The 23,202-nt window shown below is 34.7% G+C and overlaps 2 non-coding genes across 2 annotated transcripts; both read left to right on the top strand.

Moving 5' to 3' along the window:
* The first annotated feature begins 19,902 nt into the window (after positions 1-19,902).
* LOC113378922 lies at positions 19,903-21,834 on the top strand. The gene has a single exon (XR_003367268.1). It is a non-coding gene; the product is annotated as a small subunit ribosomal RNA (ribosomal RNA).
* Positions 21,835-22,528: 694 nt separating this feature from the next.
* Positions 22,529-22,683, top strand: LOC113378982. The gene has a single exon (XR_003367294.1). It is a non-coding gene; the product is annotated as a 5.8S ribosomal RNA (ribosomal RNA).
* Positions 22,684-23,202: the final 519 nt, after the last annotated feature.

The following is a 23,202-nucleotide window of genomic DNA, read 5'->3' as shown; positions in this document are numbered from 1 at the left end:
GAGGCTTTTTGTTTTATTAGAAATCATCATTTATATATATATATATATATATATATATATATATGTGTGTGTGTGTGTGTGTGTGTGCTTTAAATGATAAATGATCTTAAGTAAAATAAGTCTTGATTGCAGAATTTATAAATTCCAGGATAATTCCAGGATATTTTTTGAACAAGGATATTTCTGTTCCTACATTTTTTAACTTCTCGAAGGAGAAGTTTGTTTTCATAAAAAAAATCCGATTCGCTAATTTTATGTTTTCTTTTCGTTTCAAGCCATTCTGAATCGAATGAGACCAAATTTGGAAACAGTGTGTGTGTGAACAGATTTTTCGCCGTAAATCGACTTTTCTCAAAAACGGCTGGACCGATTTATCAATTTTGCGCGACGATCAGCTAAGCCGTTACTTTGTAAATTGCAGAAAAGTGAGAAAAATTTTGTTTACGTTTTAGCCCGCAATTCTGAATCGATTTTGAACAGTCAAACCGTTTGTAAAGATTTTAGTAAAGATCGGCCGGGCCGTTTTCTTGTAAGAAAGTGTTAAAAAAATTCGACGATTTTTATGATTTTTTTTAACGGTAGATACCATAGTCTTATAGATTATACTAAAATATTACGGCCCTACGACAAGTGATTTAATTTTAAACATTCGTCACTTATTCAAAGAAAAGAATATTTCAAACTTTTACATTGATATAGATATTATAGAATGATGTTTCTAAAATATTGAATGCCTATGAAAAGTTATTCAAATATGAAAATTAATTTGCAAGTATAGTGTATAGTTTACTGGCGTTGTATTAAAAGGGTCTTGTGATTTGGGCGCGCTTCTAAATTTTAGGCTCATTCTCAGTTCTGAATGTTCAAATACCACCAACATTTTTTTTCAAACTACTTTGCATAGGCCTATGGTATTTTAAGTAGGTGGTTTTGAAAAAAATGTTTTGCTCTAATACATACGGTAGGGTGGGGCAAACAGGTTCAATTTGAATTTAAGTAATTATAGTTTCTAAATCAAATGAACTATATCATGAAACGTAACACGTATCAAACAAACAACTATCGTACTATGTTCAGTACAAATCTCATTAAATTCATAATTAGAGAAATGTGTTTTTCTCCTATTTTTATAAAATTTGTCATATGTCCCTTTTTTCCATAGGCAGTAAACGAATGCAAATTATTTTCATTGACATTTTTTACAAAGATTATACTGTATATAACCTTGATCTGGAATTTCTTCAGAAATATTTATTAGCAGAGTTAGAGTAGCTATTAATTCAATTTTTTTAAATTGCTTTTTTAACTGAACATTTTTATTTACTAGTTTTTATTCTTTACGCCTTATTTTATTCTAAAGCCTGGTTAAGTGTTCAATTGGTTCTTTTTACACCACTAACGTGTAAGTTATTGTAGAATTTATATAAAAACATCTGTCAAATAATATATTATGGTCTCGTAAACTAAACAAGAGTGTTTACAGATAAAAAAAACTAACAACGAAAGAAAATACTTTTTTTATATTAGATTTTCGAACATGGCCGTGGTGGCTTTACTTGTTTTTGAGATATTGGTGGTAGGCAAAGTAAATTTCAATGTTTAATCTATTTCTATATATCTTATCTTATTGATAACAATTAATCGAAAAACAATGAATTCAGTATTTTACAACCCGCTCTTATCAAACTTGATTACTACAACGACATTAAACTTTTTTTCACAAATAAAAATTTAACCCTCTACGATAATCTATAAAATTAAATACGATTTTTATGTATTTTTAGTTTAAGGATATGAGTAATTTATGTCCATCGCATCGTGTTACAGTTCTGACAGTTTAGGGTTTTATGTGACATTTCTAACAATAAGAGATAACGTGATCAATTAGGCGAGTGATTTCTTCTTGAAGTTATGTATAAACAATTATCAGCATATATAGTTATATAAATATTTGATAATACGGGTTTTTAGAAATTAATATGTATATCCGATAATTGTTATATTGAAATTTACAATATATTTCACTAAGGTGGTTTTAAATTAATTTTTTAAAATATTTCTAAGCTTTCCTTCGATCATGTTAATTAATCGTTATTTATAACTTTACTTTATAGAACAAACCTATTCAAAAAATTTAAAAACATTTCGATGTAACTCAGTAAGGACCCGCGTCTTAGATTTTTTTTTTGAGCACTGTTTTTTAGTTAACCAGACCTTAATATAACTTTTTGGTTTACGTGATTTAATTGTTTTAAAAGATGTATTGTTATTTTTAAGTTAAATTTAACAGTTTTTTACATAACTTTTATAAAAACTTTTATGTGGTTGGGGGGTAAAGAAGACCAATCTTACCGCTGGCAACAGTGTAAACAAAGAAAAATAGTAAATAGAAAGTAAATTGAGTTAAAATAAGAAACTTTACAAAAGATAAGTTAAATACATAGTTATTCTAGCCAGTGGCGGATCCAGGGGGGGGGTCACGGGGGTCATGACCCCCCCCCTGAGCCTGTTTTAGTACATTGATAAAACATTAATTCAACAACAAGATTACTTCATAATGATTTTATTTATGTATTTTGTTACCAAACTCTTTTTATAACTTGAATATTTAACTTATTATAGACGAAAGGCGGAGTCAAAGACTCCTAAAATTTAAGAATCTTCTAATCGTATTGCGAATATATGATGTACCTATACATAGTTTACATATATCATCTCATCATTACATATATCATCATCAGTCTATACATAGTTTTGAATTAGGTATTACAGTTTGAGAAAATAATTTCATTCAAAAATCAAAAAAATAAGCTAATTGTGAGTGGGCCTTAGGCATGAACTTTCTGTAATCCCTAACATCTGTAAAATAAACGACTTAATATATAAATAATGAATTTAGAGAAGTATACCTAATGCTGTAAACTATTTTGAAGTGAGAAACTAATGCAATTTTTTTAATATAGTAGTTATTTTTAACTTCCTGAAGGAGAAGTTTGTTTTCTGATTCGCTAATTTTATGTTTTTTCGACGTTTCAAGCCATTCTGATTTTTCATTCAAATCTAATTTGGAAAAAGTGTGCGTGTGTGTGTGAACAGATTTTTTGCCGTAAATCGACGTTTTCTCAAAAAAGACTGAAAGATCGATTTCAAAAATTTAAAAGCCATTCGATGCCCCTCGATAAGGACTATTGTTTGTCAGTTTTGTGCAACAATCGGCCAAGCCGTTTCTTTATAAATAGCAGAGAAGTTAAAAGATTTTCGTCCACGTTTCAGACCGCAATTCTCAATCGATTTTGAAAATTCAAAAACCGTTCGAAAGATATTGGTTGGAAATCGTGTTGATGAGTTTTTGGCCGGGCCGTTCTCTTGTAATAAAGTGTTAAAAAAAAATTCGACTTTTATGAATTTCTATTTACGGTAGATACCATAGGCTTATAGATCATTCTGAAATATCACGATCCTACGACAAGTCGTTTATTTTTAAAAATTCGTCAAAGTTTGCAAAAATTAGTATCGTTTTTTTGGCATTTGTCAAAATTAAATCTTTTATCGACGTTTGCTCAAAACCGCCTGAACCCATTTCAGAAATTTAAAAGCCAATCGATTTATTTTGATGTGGATTATCTTTTCTCAGTTTTGTGCGACGATTGACCGAGCCGTTTCTTTGTAATTTGCAAAAAGGTGTTAAACTTTTTGCCCACATTTAAGCTTATACCACCGAATCGATTTTAAAAAATCAAAAACTGTTCGAAAGAAATTAGTTGGGAAGGTGAAAATCTACCGAGCCATTTTCTTGTAATTAACTGTTGAAAAAAAAATTAAGCCGATTTTTATGAATTTTTTTTTGGCGATATATATCATGGTCTTATACAACTTACTGAATTATTATGGCCTTACGACAAGTAGTTTTATTTTAAGAATTCATCAAAGTTTGAGAAAATAAGTAGTTTTTTGACGTTTTTTTAAATTAAAATTAGACGATTTACTTGGTATAACGATAGAGTACTTGTTCTTAATGAACATACTAAACCATTAAAGTCCTACGGAAACTGGTTCAATTACGAAAATTTTTGATTTTTGAAAATTTGCTTTTAGAAAATTCGGAGTATTTTCGTTAACGTATTCGTTCTTTTCAATTATGTGTAATAAATCCACCCGGAATACTTTTAACCACTCATAAGTTATTTTATTTTTTATTGATTAAGTCGATCGTTTACACATATCGGGAAGTTCATGTAACTTGCTTCAAGGCAAAATATCAATAAATAGTTGAAAAATGGTTTAAACATTATACATTGGTGGAAAACGAACACATACGAAATACTGAGCCGAATATGTGTAGCGGGCTGTCAACACGCACCGCGTTTGCTGTAGCGGGTCGTCAACACGCATCACATGTCTACTGGACAGATAGGCCCATATAGTGACAGCACGGAGAAAACAAAATTAATTCAAGTGTCAGATCTGACATGGCTTTTGTTTCTCCCGAGTCTCAGGTCCAAAACTAAAATTCTTGAATCTTTTCCTTTTGATTGTAAATAAGTAAATACCAACTATATTTTATAAATGATAAATATGATAACACATGGTGTCGTCAATACTAATCAAACTTAAAATAAACAAAATATAAAACATAATATTTCATAAAATTTATTATGACTACAATTTGGAACATAAAGGTATTTTATTAATATGGAGCACCACAACTCCTCCATATATGTATTTCGCGCGGTGAATTTTCTAAAAGCGCGGCCAAATAATCCAAACTTTAATTATCATAAGTAAACCACTTGTCACTGGCCTTAATATAGTTTAGTATGTTCATTTAGAGCAGAATCTCTATCGCCATGCAAAATTTCACTAAAATCACAAAAAAATTAACAATCTATTATGAAAAAGAAATAATTTGGCCGATCTTCTCAAAAAACCATTTATTAAAACGGTTAAGAATTTTTGACAAAAACATGGACGATAATTTTTGCACTTTTATGCCAATAGTAAAGAATCGGATCAACCAATCGACTCACAAAACTAATCAAAGGTCAAAAATTGAACCACATCAAAGTCGCAGATTATTTTTAAAAAAATGCATATATATGTAAGGAGGGTCCAAATTAATTATGAGCAATTATATTGTGAAAACTAAACGAAAAACATAACAAATAAGACACATTGAACAAAGAACTATCTGACTATGTTTATGTTTATGTTTAGTACATCTCCCAGCTATCTCATTACTGTAGAAATGTGTTTTTTGCTGTTTTTCAAAAATTTGTCACTTGTTTTTTTTACCCCATGGGCGCGGTAAAATCGGACGACGAGAGAACAAACAATCTAATGTATTATTTTTAATTTTAATGGAATTTAACGAAATAATAGGAACATTATTCAGCCAAGGCAAAATATAACTTTTATGGATAAATTTTTTACAAAGATGACTCTGTATATAACCTTGATTTGGTATTTTACCCAAAATATTCATCAGCAGAGTTGGAAAAAATATTTATTTAATTTATCTCTTGTAAAAATGCTTTTTTAAACGTCGTAAGAATCAATGGGATGGCTGGTTGTACAATTTTTCCCTCTACTTTCAAATATTGTTGTTAAGAAATCTTTAAAACTTTACTTGTTTTTGTTGAGATATCGGTGATAGACCTTTCTACCTGCGGATCTTTAAGCCCCGCTCTATCTCATATATATATATTGTAAGATTATATTTTATTAGTTTGAATGTAACGGCTGGTAGTGCGGGTCGGTTGGATAGATGGCTCTGGGTCTTGAGAGAGTGTCTGATCCCGTAATAGCCGACAGGATGTATGTGTGGTTTGGTAAGGATGATTGAGAGTAGGAGTGACAGTATGGATTCAGGATTGATTGAGATAAGTTGAGTTTGGTTAAGTAAGAGTAATAAGAGTTCTGTAACGAGTAGTGAATATACCGAGTATTGAAGAATTAGTTGTGTTTTAATAAGTATTTCAGGATATTCAAGAGGACGTTACAAGCTTAAAGTTCAGAAGTGGGATACCCATATATAGAGGAAAAGTGAGTTTGTAATTATTGTGAGCGCTGATTAGGAATCTGAGAGATTGGAAATCTGAGGATTAGGAGTCTAGCGAGAGACTGGAAATCAGAGAGATTAGGAATCTGAGAGAGATTGTAAATCAGGTGATCGATAATTGAAGCAAATTTTTTACCGGCCAGTGAAAAACACGTGGTGTAGACTGAGTGTGCAATTGTGAGTGTGTGTGTTAGTGTTTTAAGAAAAATAATTAAGTGATTACGAAGATTTAATAAGATTAGATACAACATGGCCCATACCAGTGATAACACGCGAGCGGAAATGGCGGCTCAACCACAGGTTACCGTGTTGAACGTGCATGACATGATGGGCAATCAGGAGATTTTAGCTATGATTCCCGAGTTCAGTGGTGATAGGGAAGATGATGTAGAATCATGGTTTAGGAGATTAAGCGCGATCTCGGAGGTATGCGATATACCAAAGAGAAAATTGGCATTGTTATTGGTATCACGATTGACTGGACCAGCAAAGGCTTGGTACAATTCTTCTGCGGATAATGTCAGGCTATCATACGAAGAGTTGAAAAGCAGCATGTGTGAAGTTTTCCAGTGTCGTGAGGACAGATTAACATTAATGAGAAGATTCGAAGCCCGGAAATGGAAAAGAAATGAGCCATTTAGTACATATTACCAAGAAAAAATGGCGCTAGGTAACAAAATTGCTATTGAAGAAACGGACATGATAGCGTATTTGATCGAAGGGTTCGATAACGCGACATTGCAAGCGCAGGCAAAAATGCGCGAATTTAAGAGTACATCGGCAGTGTTGAGGGTAATGAACGAAATAACACCATATGAACGGGGCATTTCGCAGAGTATGAGCTGGAAACCACCGCCTTCTGTAGTAATACCGAAGGTTACAGAATGTTTTAATTGCGGTGAAAGCGGCCACAGGGCGATAGGATGCTCGAAGCCTAGGAGGCAAAAAGGTGCGTACTATTTGTGTGGGAAGTTGGGACATTTGCTGCGGGACTGTCCGCAAAAAGCATCCACAGAGAGTTCTCAAAAGGCCTCGACAGATTATGCGCCAAAGGCATCTACAAGCAGAGAAGCGGATAGTACCACGAAGACGCATTTAATAAGTCACATCCCGGCGTATAGAGTGCGCACGAAGGTTGGCACTCATGAGTTTGACAGTATCGTAGACACGGGATCGCCTATATCGATGCTAACGACAGACGCAGCGCCAACTGGCGTGGAGTGGGAGAAGTGTAGCGCGGATGACAGTTTTGAGGGCATCAATGGCGCCAAAGTGAATGTTTTAGGAATTGTGACAGCGAAGGCTACGTTTGTGAAGTTTGGTGTGACAGTGACAATTAAATTTTATTTAGTGCCGAGTGAAACCATGTCTTCGATGTGTTTATTGGGTAGGGACATGGTGCAACATAGTGAGTTAAATGTTACGATCGGAAGAACAGTGGACATTAGTTATAAAAACGATAGTGCGAATGACATTTTTTTAATAGATACATTTAGTGAGTCCGAGCAGTGTGCCAAAATTTGTGAAAATGTAGACTTAACCTCACGTATGCAAGTGGAAAAGGTTATGCGCGAGGAATATCTTGAAGCCGAACAGCCTACGGAGCCGGATGTAAAGTTCGAGTTAAATATAGTTTTGAAAGCGGGAGCGGAACCATTTCATGTAAGTCCGCGTAGAATATCTTATTATGAAAGGGGCCAAGTAGAAGTTATAATACAAGATTGGTTGGATCGGGGAATAATACGACGAAGCTGTTCAGAGTATTGTTCACCAATTGTAATAGTTCGCAAGAAAGACGGTAATATTCGGCTATGCATCGATTACCGCGAACTCAACAAGAGGATAGTACGAGACCCTTATCCGAGTCCAAGGATCGATGATTGTTTAGACGCTCTTAAGGGTAAGCGACATTTTACGAGGCTGGATTTGAAGGATGCATTTCACCATGTAGTGATCAACGAGGGTAGTCGAAAATATACCAGTTTTGTGTGTGCGCAGGGACAGTTTGAATGTATAAGAATGCCTTTTGGATTTTGTAACAGCCCTAGTGTGTTTTTGCGATATATAAATGAAGTACTGAGGGAGTTTATTGTATGTGGTGAAGTGACGGCTTACATGGACGATTTGTTGATAGCCACAGAAACAATTAATGAACATATAAACGTTTTGAAACGAGTGCTGAAAGTGTTGCGTATGAATAAGTTACAGTTAAGGTTAGATAAGTGTAGTTTTATGTTTGATAATATTGAGTTCTTAGGATATTATATAGACGATAAAGGCATAAGGCCTAGTGATGCCAATATAGCTGCGATACTGGATATCCCAGTTCCAAAGACTTTTAAGCAGTTAAGAAGTTTTATAGGGTTAGCTAGTTACTTTAGGAGATTTATTAAGGATTTTAGTATAAAGTGCAAACCGTTATATGACTTGTGCAAAAAGGGTGAGAACTTTTTAATGGGAGAGGAGCAGGTTTGTGCAATAGACATTGTTAAAAAGGAGCTAGTGAGTAAACCGGTGTTGGCGATATACTCTCCAACTGCCAGAACAGAATTGCATACGGATGGTAGTTCTCGTGGGTATGGAGCAGTATTGTTACAGAGGCAAGAGAGTGGTAAATGGCATCCGACATGCTATTATAGCAAGAGGACAACGACGGCAGAGTCCAAACTTCACAGTTTTGAGCTGGAGATGTTGGCAGTAGTCAATGCGCTTCAAAGATTTCATGTATATTTGTTCGGTATAAGATTCAAACTGGTTACCGACTGCAATAGTTTGAAGCTGGCTCTGCAGAAGAGAGAGGTAAATCCAAAATTGCTTAGATGGTCTCTTATATTGGAGAATTATAATTATGACTTAGAACATAGAGGTGCAGCCAGAATGCAGCATGTTGATGCTCTGAGCAGGTGTCACGAGCTTCTGGTAATAGAAGAGGATAGTTTCGACAGAGTGCTGGCTTTAAGACAAGCTCAGGATGCATCGCTGATGGCAATCCGGGCCAAGTTGGAGAGAGAGGAAGATAAAATCTATGAGATGAGGGATGGATTGTTATACCGTAAAGCCAAGGGGAGACTATTATTCTTAGTCCCAGAGTCCATGGCGGAGAATGTGGTTAGGCTGACTCATGAGCAGTTGGGACATGCCGGAGAGGAAAGGACTAGACTAGCAGTTACCAGACAGTACTGGTTCAGTGGAATGAGCGAGGTGATAAAGGGAGTTATCGAGGGGTGCCTGAAATGTACTTCCTTCTCAAGGTGGTGCAAGGGAGACCCAGGAAGGTTACATAACAACCTAAGAGAGTGATAGTGGAAGTGACAATGATAAAGACATAGTGATAATGGACATGTACAGTTGTGTGAAGTGTAGTGTTAGGAACAATAAGATAGAGTTAAGTTCATATTCAATTATGTGTAATGTTTATTATTTTAGATTATTGCAGATAAATTTTGTCTCATCAGTCGGGGACGACTGTGAGGTCAGGAATGGCCGAACTGTAAGATTATATTTTATTAGTTTGAATGTAACGGCTGGTAGTGCGGGTCGGTTGGATAGATGGCTCTGGGTCTTGAGAGAGTGTCTGATCCCGTAATAGCCGACAGGATGTATGTGTGGTTTGGTAAGGATGATTGAGAGTAGGAGTGACAGTATGGATTCAGGATTGATTGAGATAAGTTGAGTTTGGTTAAGTAAGAGTAATAAGAGTTCTGTAACGAGTAGTGAATATACCGAGTATTGAAGAATTAGTTGTGTTTTAATAAGTATTTCAGGATATTCAAGAGGACGTTACAAGCTTAAAATATATATATATATATTAAATTTGTTACATACTAAAAACTTTTCAATTATGACCCCCCCCTGGCGCCGAAGCTGGATCCGCCACTGATTCTAGCTATCTTGATATATTATTATCTCTGGACGAAATACCAGATCAAGGTCATACACAGTGTTATCTCTGTAAAAAATGTACCCATAATATTTCTATTTTGCATTGGTTGAATAATGTAGGCATTATTTCGTAAAATCTCTTTAAAATTAAAAATAAGACCTCGGATATGTTTGTCCCCTGACTATCCTATTTTACTTCGCCCATGAGAATTTTACAGAACATAGTCAGAAAGTTGTATGTTTGAATGTGTTGGTTTTTTTCAATATAATTGCTCAAAGTCATATTGAACCTTTGTGCCTCGTCCGACCTTATATATATATATATATATATATATATATATAATATTTATATTATGCATATATAATAGCCGCACAGCATGATTAATTGTTAAAAAGGGTAAAATTGTATACAGATATCACATCGAGATAAGTAAATATGTAATGAATATCAGCATGGATATTTATGAATTAATTCCTGTTTCGATTTAATATTTCGGTTTATTTGAATTCACACCTGTTGTTGGAGGCAATCGATGTGTTTCTCTATACTAATAATGTGGAAGTCTTATTTATTTATCTATTCAATTCATTTTTTGTATTATGAATACTCATTCGAACTTTTTACATGAATTATATTCGTTTTCTCTATTAGTGGTCTTGTCATTTATTATGATGGGTTAGCGTGGACTGGCAGGTGATGACCGCGCTGTTAACAAAAAAAAAAATAATCAGAACACGAGTTTAACCCGTCTGTCAAATAGGCGCACTATCTAAATTGTGACCTAAAGCTAGGAACTCCAAGGAACAAGTGGAGAATTATCACATAACTAAACATATTTTTATAATTCTAAGATATCTGAAATGAGGTTGGTAATCAGGAATAGTGGAATAAATACAGAATAACTGAACATCTTAATATATTAGCAAGTTTATTGTTAGATCAGAAGCATAATAAAATTGTAAAAACTTTTATCGCCTATTTTAAGTCTACTACTGAGCTAAAATTCATTTATTAATTTCCCGTAGGCTAAGTTTATTTCGGGAACACGGATCTACCTATTCAGATAATTAAAAAAACGTTTGTTTTCTATTAGTTCTGATTAGTTTGTGGCAAAGACAGGACCTGCCGTTTCAGAGATACAGGAAAAAAAGTTCCAAAAACGGCTCTTCAGTTTTTGAAATCCAATGAAAATAGTAAAAAAAAGCAATTTGGCGGTCAAAAATAACCATTAGACACATGCACATCAAATTATCAGATATTTTATAGAAATGTCAATAAAAAGTACAAATTTTGTTTACGATTATATGAGTTCCGCACCGATGTTTATTCGTAAGACTGCGACGTAGCGCTTACGCACTTCGAAATTTTGTCTTGCTTTTTTTAACAGCGCGATTGCTTTAAAAATAGTTCAAAAATTTCAGAATGGAAAAAATATTTGAATTTTTTTCAAAGCTTTTTTAAAAAAATAATTTTCTCTACGGAAATTACAGCAATTTGCTTTAAGGCACGATGCCATGCACCACTAGTCTTCTTAATTTTTTGTACAATGATTCCTGTAATAACTGCATCACTAGATGTGATCAAATGTGTTTTCCACCTTTTTAACATATAAAATATTTACTTTTTACTAACAACTTTTTACTTAGTTTCACTTTTATAGTTAGAGTTAATACTTTATACAATTGATGAAAGTAAGTTTTTTTGTTTCTGATTTACGAAGGAATAAACACTCAAAGCTGCGCTCTGGTAATAAAACATACGTATTTTATATATTCAAATAAAAATATCATTTTTTTTAATTCTTTTTTACTAAATTAATAGAAAAATACCTATATTATTGTTAAGCTCCATAGTAAAGACATAAAAAATCATCACCCATTCAAAAATTGAAACTAACCAGTTATTTTAATCACCTATAAGACTAAGAAAGTGATTTTATTGGAATAATTTTGAGAATCCACTTTCAAGGTTACGTAGCATTTGTAGAAGTTTTACAGTATAACTTTGTGATTTTTTCATCAAAGCTAAAATATATTATTCCCGCTATATTTCAACGCGTTTTAAAGTTATGATTTGATCACAAATTATTTTGATTAAAATTTATTATAATTTTATAAAACTGATCCAAAAAATATCAATTTAAACTGCATCACAATTTACATTTTCGTTTTAAGCCGGAACTTGTCAATACAACATTTGTTCCATTAAGACTGTTTAAAAACGTACGAAAGTTTAATTTTTTTAATTGCCATTCTTACTTAAGTATCTATAGTTTATCTTTTAAACATTCAATGTTATACAACAGAATAGAAATTAATTTGCATCCAAATATATAATTACAAGCAATTCCTATTCATGAAACTATGCTTAGTACAAAATGTGTTATTAAATATTTCTTTTCAATTAGAAACGACTTTCAGCGCTTTATGCAATACGTAATAGTTTAGAAGGCGTGTAAAATTAACAAAAAATACATATTCAAATGATATAATAATTACTTTATTACATATTAACCTTTATAGCATAATAGCTTTACAACAACGCCCGGAGTGCAAATATTGCACAAGAAAATCAACAAATAATAGATACATTAATCAAAGTCTTATTTAATCAAGTCAACTGGCGTTTCTAAAAGGAATGGTTTATTGATTATGGACTGTGTCTGTATCAGATTTATGAACATTTTTAATTTTGAAAACGATTTATATATTATTTTAAAATCCAACATACCTATTATCAACATTATACCTCATTATTAACTTCCCGTAGGGTAAGTTATAGTAATAAAAAAATATCGAAAATGAAAATTTTCGTATATATCTTTTCGCTCGAGGGGTTTCTGAACATTTTGGCATATCTTAGAAACAATAGATGTATGTGTGTGTGTTTGTGATATGTATGTATGTTGTGTATGTATGAGCGGATAAAATTTTTCATCGACGATTTCAAAAACTTGGATCAACCGATTTGAAAAACTTAAAAAAACATTCGATACGTATTGATGTGGAGACGTGCTAATTGGTCTCCATTGAAAAAAGTAGAAAAAATGCCATTTTGCAGTCAAAAAAAAAAAATCATTAGACATATGCACATCTAATTATCCGATATTTTATAGAGATTAGAATACTAATTTTAAGTACAAATGTTTACACTTCTATGGGCGCGTACTAAGATTTATAATGATTTTGACTGCAACGCGCTTTGATATGTCGTCTACTAAAACAGATACGCAAGGCGATTGCTTTAAAAAAATGTAAATTTTCAAAACATGTTAAAATACAAAAATTAAAATAAAAAAAGTCAAACTTTTAAAAAAAATTCAAAAATGCAATTTTTCAAAAAATAATTTAAAGCTTTTAAAAATTTTAAATTGCGGTTTGTAAAGTTCCAGCAACTAACCTTAAGACACGATGCCATGCATCACTAGTTTGGTCAAGATTTTAGTAAAATTAAGTTATTTCTTCAATCTCACTTTATAACGCAACTATAAAATATATAAGAAATGCCGTGGTTTGGTTCAGAATTTAAAAATGTATTATTAAATGTCAAATAATATTTATTGATTGAAAAAGGCATTTTTTTATTTATGTCAGAATAATAATTTAAAATGTTAATAAAGATAAAAATACTTATATGTCGCAAGAAATCTATAAAAAAATATTGCTGTCTTTATATTGTGATTCGATTTAGTAAAGAGGTGAGATAGTTTGTAAAAACTTGTGTGGTTTCAGTAATAATTTTTATAACGAATAGAGTTTATTGAGATATTAGAATATTTATTATTGATATTGTAAGAATTTATTTGATTCGGTCAGCCAATGACACAATTATCTGCAAAAGATAATACTTCTCAGATTTAATATACCAGAACTTCAATTACATTTATTTAAAATATTGGATCAACACTAAATAAATTGAATAATGGCTGTTTAATTGTGAAATTACAGAATGCAATAAAACTGAAATAATTGTCCAAATTTAATTAGGGCCTCAAGAGAGTGGTTTTAAATGTTTTATTAATAAGGTGGAGCGGGGCTCAAAGAACCGTGGTTAAAAAGGTCAACCACAGTAACAAATAAAGTAACGAATTTTTAACAATAATGTTTGAAAGTAGAGCGCAAACGATGTATAACAAGCCACTACTTTGATTCCTACATCTTGTTAATCCATAACAAAAGTATTATCTTTCGTTGTTACATCTTTGTGTTACTCACAGTAAAGTGTTATTCACAAGACCTTAATATAAATTTTAAGTATACGTTATTTATTTGATTTTTAAGATGTGTTATTAATTTGAAGTTAGATTTAACAGTTTTTTTATCATGTAACCTAAAAGTAAAAAGGGCACATAACCGCTGAACATAGTCAGATTGTTGTTGTTGTATTAAGCTTGTAAGATGTAAGGTTACTTGTAAGTTATATTAAGGTTTCGTAAACTAAACAACAGTTCTAACATCATATCCTAAAAACAAACAACTAAAGAAAATTCTTTTGTTATGGATTTTTAAACATTGCTTATCTTTTCCCCATACCAAAGTCGTAAAAATGGAATTATACATTTTTTCTCCTCTCCTTTCTTAACAACAACATTTTTAACTTCACTTGTTTTTAAGATATCGGCGGTGAACCTTTAAGCTTTGCTCTACCCTATATATATATCCAAAACTATATAGATATATGTATATATATAATACATATATCTATATAGTTTGAGAATCACTGTATTGAAATTTACTGATAAGTAAAGATATTCATCAGGCTGAACGTAGCTCTTTATCGTAAGTACACGTAGTACTTACAGCAACTTTGTATATCGCGCAGTTGTTTTACTAAGGATTTGCTAACCCTTTGCATACAGCCGTTTTCTATACATATAAAACAACCTCTTATAATTTTTGACGATTTTGTTTGCTTTAGATATACCTATTAAGCAGTGGCGATATCCAGTTTTATGTGAAATTGTACTCAAATGAAAACCCGTTCTATATTAAAATAAAAATTTGAAATATATGATCAATATTAGTTAAATCAATATTAGTCTAAAAGCAGAAATCTATAAAATGTAGATAATTTAATCGTGGGTCATAATGTAAGAAGTTAGTGCATATATATATATATATATATATATATGTATATATATATATGTATATATATATGTGTATATATATATATATATTATATATATATATATATGTATATATATACATTAATATTCTTGAGTGTTAATTTGCAGCCAATCGTCGGAATAAAAGAAATATGTAATAAATAAAGAACTGTCAAAAAAAACCGAATGATGACACACAACTGTGTCGAAACGTATAAATAAATAGTTATTTATTGATACAATACGTCGAACAAAAAAATCTAAAAATTATATATATATATATTAGAGTGGGCCAATTTTTTGCATATTGAGGCACCTCGCTAATTTAACTTTTTACATCATTTGAAACAATATTGTAAAAAAAAGCATAACCCGCAAATGAATTTAAAGTCAGCGAAAAATTTCAAACATTTTTTAATTTAAAGTAAAAATTGAAAAATCTCATGAAAAATATATTATGACATATATCGAGTTATACATCATTTTATTCGTAATTTTATTCTGCATCTTTCGTACGAACAAAGTTTTTTTGTATCTTTTACGGTTTAGACAGTATAAGGCAATCTGTGTAGTTGTTAACTTGTCAAAATGCAAAGTGCGGATAGGTTAGAGCAACACTCCTCACGATTCGATATTTCTCTAAAGAAAACATATAAACTATTATACATCGTTAGAAAGGTCTCAAAATTCTTAGTTTTTTTCCCATACATCGCAACTTCGAATTCCGAACGGTGTGGCCTACAGGCGAGTTGCCGTCGTAAAATTTCAGGAAAATCGGAAAATCTCGAGAAAATTATATGAACACACTTAACCATTCCTATACCATTTTATTCATAATTTTATTCTGCATCTTTCGTACGAACAAAGTTTTTTCGTATCTTTTACGGTTTTGATGTTATAGAGCAATATGTGAAGATGTTAACTTGTCAAAATGCAAAGTGCGGCTAGGTTGGAGCAATACTCCTCACGATTCGATATTTCTCTAAAGAAAACATATAAACTATTATACATCATTAGAAAGGTCTCAAAATTCTTAGTTCTTTTTCCATACATCACAACTTCGAATTTTGCACGGTGTAGCCTACAGGCGAGTTGCCGTCGTGAAAATTTGGAAAAATCGGAAAATCTAGAGAAAATTATATGAACACACCTAACCATTTATATACCATTTTATTCGTAATTTTATTCTGCATCTTTCGTACGAACAAAGTTTTTTTGTATCTTTTACGGTTTAGACAGTATAAGGCAATCTGTGTAGTTGTTAACTTGTCAAAATGCAAAGTGCGGCTAGGTTGGAGCAATACTCCTCACGATTCGATATTTCTCTAAAGAAAACATATAAACTATTATACATCATTAGAAAGGTCTCAAAATTCTTAGTTCTTTTTCCATACATCACAACTTCGAATTTTGCACGGTGTAGCCTACAGGCGAGTTGCCGTCGTGAAAATTTGGAAAAATCGGAAAATCTAGAGAAAATTATATGAACACACCTAACCATTTATATACCATTTTATTCGTAATTTTATTCTGCATCTTTCGTACGAACAAAGTTTTTTGTATCTTTTACGGTTTAGACAGTATAAGGCAATCTGTGTAGTTGTTAACTTGTCAAAATGCAAAGTGCGGCTAGGTTGGAGCAATACTCCTCACGATTCGATATTTCTCTAAAGAAAACATATAAACTATTATACATCATTAGAAAGGTCTCAAAATTCTTAGTTCTTTTTCCATACATCACAACTTCGAATTTTGCACGGTGTAGCCTACAGGCGAGTTGCCGTCGTGAAAATTTGGAAAAATCGGAAAATCTAGAGAAAATTATATGAACACACCTAACCATTTATATACCATTTTATTCGTAATTTTATTCTGCATCTTTCGTACGAACAAAGTTTTTTTGTATCTTTTACGGTTTAGACAGTATAAGGCAATCTGTGTAGTTGTTAACTTGTCAAAATGCAAAGTGCGGCTAGGTTGGAGCAATACTCCTCACGATTCGATATTTCTCTAAAGAAAACATATAAACTATTATACATCATTAGAAAGGTCTCAAAATTCTTAGTTCTTTTTCCATACATCACAACTTCGAATTTTGCACGGTGTAGCCTACAGGCGAGTTGCCGTCGTGAAAATTTGGAAAAATCGGAAAATCTAGAGAAAATTATATGAACACACCTAACCATTCCTATACCATTTTATTCATAATTTTATTCTGCATCTTTCGTACGAACAAAGTTTTTTCGTATCTTTTACGGTTTTGATGTTATAGAGCAATATGTGAAGATGTTAACTTGTCAAAATGCAAAGTGCGGCTAGGTTGGAGCAATACTCCTCACGATTCGATATTTCTCTAAAGAAAACATATAAACTATTATACATCATTAGAAAGGTCTCAAAATTCTTAGTTCTTTTTCCATACATCACAACTTCGAATTTTGCACGGTGTAGCCTACAGGCGAGTTGCCGTCGTGAAAATTTGGAAAAATCGGAAAATCTAGAGAAAATTATATGAACACACCTAACCATTTATATACCATTTTATTCGTAATTTTATTCTGCATCTTTCGTACGAACAAAGTTTTTTTGTATCTTTTACGGTTTAAGAGAAAATCGAGGAAAACTGGTTTGAACATTTATTGTAAAATTAGAAAATTTAAACAAATAATTATAAAAAATAATATAACTATATATAAATTCGTTTTGAATTGAGATCTATAAAAATCAATAAATACATAATTTTATACAAAAGTTTAAAAAAACCCAAAAAACACCTAAAAACTCAATAATTAACTATAATTCATATTGTCCATATATATAAAACTGTTTGAACATCTAACAAAATTTTCGACAAAAATTTTTCTATCATAAGGGTTCACAGTTCGAAATTTTCCCAGACTTTTGTCTTGACGATTCACACCGTAAGCGCGAGCAGGCCCTCGCCGCAGGTCAAATGCACATCGCTTGGGACTCAGTCAAATACCTACGCTGTGGCCGCGCGCCTTATATAGGGGAATAGGTCGTGTCGAGTGCGATGCGAGCAAGCTCAGGCTAAAGTACGCTATGTTGTTCGGGCGGGTACGGATATCATTCCCCGGTGTAGTTTTTACATCATATTCGATACTTTTAGTCTGTCAATGATATATTAGCGTAACTTTTAATAATGTTGTGAGCCACATCTAGAATTATATACCCCGTATATATTCGGATGCTGGTTTGCGGCTATAGATAACTGGTGGTAGGATCATTCGTTTTTAAACGTTCGATCAGAGAGAGTTGAAATTATTTGGGTCTGCGGACCGCAAATATGAAATCTATATATTTAATAATATAGAATTTTACAAATTGACTACGGTCAAATATATGTGAATATAGCAGAACTAGCAAAGCTTCTCGCAGCGATGGTCTTTCGTTTTATGAACGTTTGATCGGAGCGAGTTGAAATTATTTGGGTCTGCGGACCGCAAATATAAAATCTATATATTTTAATAATATAGGATTTTACAAATTGACTACGGTCAAATATATGTGAATATAGCAGAACTAGCAAAGCTTCTCGCAGCGATGGTCTTTCGTTTTATGAACGTTTGATCGGAGCGAGTTGAAATTATTTGGGTCTGCGGACCACAAATATGAAATCTTGTGATTACTCGACAAATTATTGCTGTAATCAAGTGCGCTCCTATAGTATAATATACTGTGGGCAAAAGCTTCTGGCAATGATCATTCGTTTCATTAACGTTTGACCGGAGCTAGTCGCAAAATATTGCGCAGTGTGCAAAAGCAGCGTGACGCAGTTTACAACCGCTTAGCGCTCTTATGCATTGTGTGAGAGCACTGCCATGTATCTGCTCGGTATCGCCAGATGCCTGAGCGAATGACGAAGTTCGTTGTGAAAACGGCGTTCTTTTTGAATATTATACTTTAAACGCATAGCTCAATCAATTCTTGGGCGCTAGAGATGAAAGTCTAGTGTTTTAAAGTCGATTGTAGTAAACGCTTGCGTTAGTATTCTATATACTCTGCACATTTTATTCAAATTGTGCGAATTTGAACATTCGCTTCATTGCGTGTTTTAAGAAAAATGAAAAATCAGCGAAAGCAGATTTTTCAATCTCACACACAGTGAAATATTCATATTTCAATTTAAAGCGAGGACGTGTGTTTTGGACCACAACGTGCTCTAAAATTGCTAAAGTGGTTGCGCGTCCTAGAGAATTTATTTTCTTGCGACCCGCCATATAGCCTGTCCAGACCATCGCGGTGATGGTTCGCACGGTAACCGAGGCGACCGTCGCTGCAGGTCAAACTGTCGTAGACCGTGTCTAGAATAATATACGCCGTATATGTTCGGATGTCGGTTTACGGCCGGGTTCTGGACCTTATTATAAGTGTTCAACCATACTGTACAGCATATCCGCGGGCATGTGTCGTTGACGCAAAGACTCTTATGCGGAAAAAAATATACAAATGCAATCAACTCAATACTCTCCGAGCGAGAATAAAAGTTAGTTATAACGATGAATTCTTATAATGAATTCGCCCCGACGTTTTCAATCTAACGAAGGGTAAAGAGACTGTTTGAAATTAACTGGGTCTGCGGACCGCAAATTTCATGTACGGACCGCCGTTTCGACGGTTGTTAAAGGTCTAGCCTCTGTGTAAGCGCAGAATATATAAAATATCAAGTCGCGATGTAAACTGTTCGTCATGTCCAGGGAATATCGTACGACTCAGATATATATATATGTAAGAAAATTCGTTGTTTAGAAATATTCATCGAACTTTTCTATACAAAGTGTGGTCTCTCGGGTGACGCCGAGGGACATTTACGCACTATGCTATTATATATATAGCACCCTGGTGATCCTGCCAGTAGTATATGCTTGTCTCAAAGATTAAGCCCATGCATGTCTCAGTGCAAGCCACATTAAGGTGAAACCGCGAATGGCTCATTACATCAGTTATGGTCCTTAGATCGTACCACATTACTTGGATAACTGTGTGTGTTAATTCTAGAGCTAATACATGCAAATAGAGTTCCGACCAGAGATGGAAGGAATGCTTTTATTAGATCAAAACCAATCGGTGGCGGGCTTGCCTTGCTCACCGTTTGACTTGGTGACTCTGAATAACTTTGTGCCGATCGCACGGTCTAGTACCGGCGACGCATCTTTCAAATGTCTGCCTTATCAACTGTCGATGGTAGTTCTGCGACTACCATGGTTGTTAACGGGTAACGGGGAATCAGGGTTCGATTCCGGAGAGGGAGCCTGAGAAACGGCTACCACATCAAGGGAAGGCAGCAGGCGCGCAAATTACCCACTCCCGGCACGGGGAGGTAGTGACGAAAATAACGATACGGGACTCATCCGAGGCCCCGTAATCGGAATGAGTACACTTTAAATCCTTTAACGAGGATCTATTAGAGGGCCAGTCTGGTGCCAGCAGCCGCGGTAATTCCAGCTCTAATAGCGTATATTAAAGTTGTTGCGGTTAAAAAGCTCGTAGTTGAATCTGTGTCCCACACTGTCGGTTCACCGCTCGCGGTGTTCAACTGGCATGTCTGTGGGACGTCCTACCGGTGGGCTGGGCTTAGCCCGTAAAAAGGCGGCCCAACTCAAAATCCTACCAAGGTGCTCTTCACCGAGTGTCGAGGTGGGCCGGTACGTTTACTTTGAACAAATTAGAGTGCTTAAAGCAGGCTCATTCGCCTGAATATTGTGTGCATGGAATAATGGAATAGGACCTCGGTTCTATTTTGTTGGTTTTCGGAATTCCGAGGTAATGATTAATAGGGACAACTGGGGCATTCGTATTGCGACGTTAGAGGTGAAATTCTTGGATCGTCGCAAGACGGACAGAAGCGAAAGCATTTGCCAAATGTGTTTTCATCAATCAAGAACGAAAGTTAGAGGTTCGAAGGCGATCAGATACCGCCCTAGTTCTAACCATAAACGATGCCAGCTAGCGATCCGCCGAAGTTCCTCCGATGACTCGGCGGGCAGCTTCCGGGAAACCAAAGCTTTTGGGTTCCGGGGGAAGTATGGTTGCAAAGCTGAAACTTAAAGGAATTGACGGAAGGGCACTACAAGGAGTGGAGCCTGCGGCTTAATTTGACTCAACACGGGAAACCTCACCAGGTCCAGACACCGGAAGGATTGACAGATTGAGAGCTCTTTCTTGATTCGGTGGGTGGTGGTGCATGGCCGTTCTTAGTTGGTGGAGTGATTTGTCTGGTTAATTCTGATAACGAACGAGACTCTAGCCTGCTAAATAGACGTACTTTCTGGTATCGCAAAGACCCTCCGCTTCGGCTTCGGTCGTTGTTGGTTGTGGTTCTCACTACCGGCGTACAAATATATCTTCTTAGAGGGACAGGCGACATTTAGTCGCACGAAATTGAGCAATAACAGGTCTGTGATGCCCTTAGATGTTCTGGGCCGCACGCGCGCTACACTGAAGAGATCAGCAGGTTTTCCTTGGCCGAAAGGTCCGGGTAATCCGTTGAAGCCTCTTCGTGCTAGGGATTGGGGCTTGCAATTCTTCCCCATGAACGAGGAATTCCTAGTAAGCGCGAGTCATAAGCTTGCGTTGATTATGTCCCTGCCCTTTGTACACACCGCCCGTCGCTACTACCGATTGAATTATTTAGTGAGGTCTTCGGACCGGTGCGCGGCAGCGTTTCGACATTGCCGATGTTGCTGGGAAGATAACCAAACTTGATTATTTAGAGGAAGTAAAAGTCGTAACAAGGTTTCCGTAGGTGAACCTGCGGAAGGATCATTAACGTACATTTACTATTAAGTGAATGAAACGTGTGCTATATGTCGCAATATAATGTTGCAGACTAAATGTTGTGCGCTCCCATAGTATAATATACTGTGGGCAAAAGCCTCTGGCAATGATCATTCGTTTCATTAACGTTTGACGGAGCTAGTCGCAAAATATTGCGCAGTGTGCAAAAGCAGCGTGACGCAGTTTACAACCGCTTAGCGCTCTTATGCATTGTGTGAGAGCACTGCCATGTATCTGCTCGGTATCGCCAGATGCCTGAGCGAATGACGAAGTTCGTTGTGAAAACGGCGTTCTTTTTGAATATTATACTTTAAACGCATAGCTCAATCAATTCTTTGGGCGCTAGATGAAAGTCTAGTGTTTTTAAAGTCGATTGTAGTAAACGCTTGCGTTAGTATTCTATATACTCTGCACATTTTATTCAAATTGTGCGAATTTGAACATTCGCTTCATTGCGTTGTTTTAAGAAAATGAAAAATCAGCGAAAGCAGATTTTTCAATCTCACACACAGTGAAATATTCATATTTCAATTTTGAAACGAGATTTTGTATCTCGGACCGAAACGCGAAAGCTTTACGGTGTACTAATTGTAACCATAATAATCATACTAGTTTCAGAATCGCCGAGTTATCTTAAACGATTTCGAGGGATCACGATCGAAACATGTATAAATATATATAAAATCACCCTGAACGGTGGATCACTTGGCTCGTGGGTCGATGAAGAACGCAGCTAATTGCGCGTCGACATGTGAACTGCAGGATACATGAACATTGACATTTCGAACGCACATTGCGGTCCTCGGATACTGTTCCCGGACCACCTCTGGCTGAGAGTCGTATAACATTACCAGACTGCCGCTTGCTTTAAACGGCTTGCCGGCGAATGATGGAGTTTCGCGTAAATGCGTGCTCTTAAATAATTCACTCAACGTGTGAGCCAGTCCACTTTGCAACATCGGACATTTACCGTTCGTTGACGTTCTGTGGGATTACGGCGGGTTGTGTGTCCTAGAGATTTTTATTCTTGCGACCCTCCCATAACCGGAAACCCGAACTCTTCGAAATGCGGTTTCGTTCCGGCAAATTTGGACGATTCAAAGGTTCCTCGTCGATTTTGTGTGCGCTTGCTTACTAACGTTTGCGAGCACATCATAATCATAATACGACCTCAGAGCAGATGAGATTACCCGCTGAATTTAAGCATATTACTAAGCGGTGGAAAAGAAACTAACTAGGATTCCCTTAGTAGCGGCGAGCGAACAGGGAAGAGCCCAGCACTAAATCCCGCGGCCGGAGACGGACGCTGGGAAATGTAGTGTTAGGGAGGATCCGATTATCTCGGTGCGTTGCGGCGAG

The sequence above is a fragment of the Ctenocephalides felis genome, unplaced genomic scaffold (assembly GCF_003426905.1).
Source record: "Ctenocephalides felis isolate EL2017-DRISC unplaced genomic scaffold, ASM342690v1 CF-g0.4_SCAFFOLD_01886, whole genome shotgun sequence".
Classification (NCBI taxonomy): domain Eukaryota; kingdom Metazoa; phylum Arthropoda; class Insecta; order Siphonaptera; family Pulicidae; genus Ctenocephalides; species Ctenocephalides felis.
Note: the sequence above shows the minus strand (reverse complement) of the source record. Positions and strands in the feature narration are given on the sequence as shown.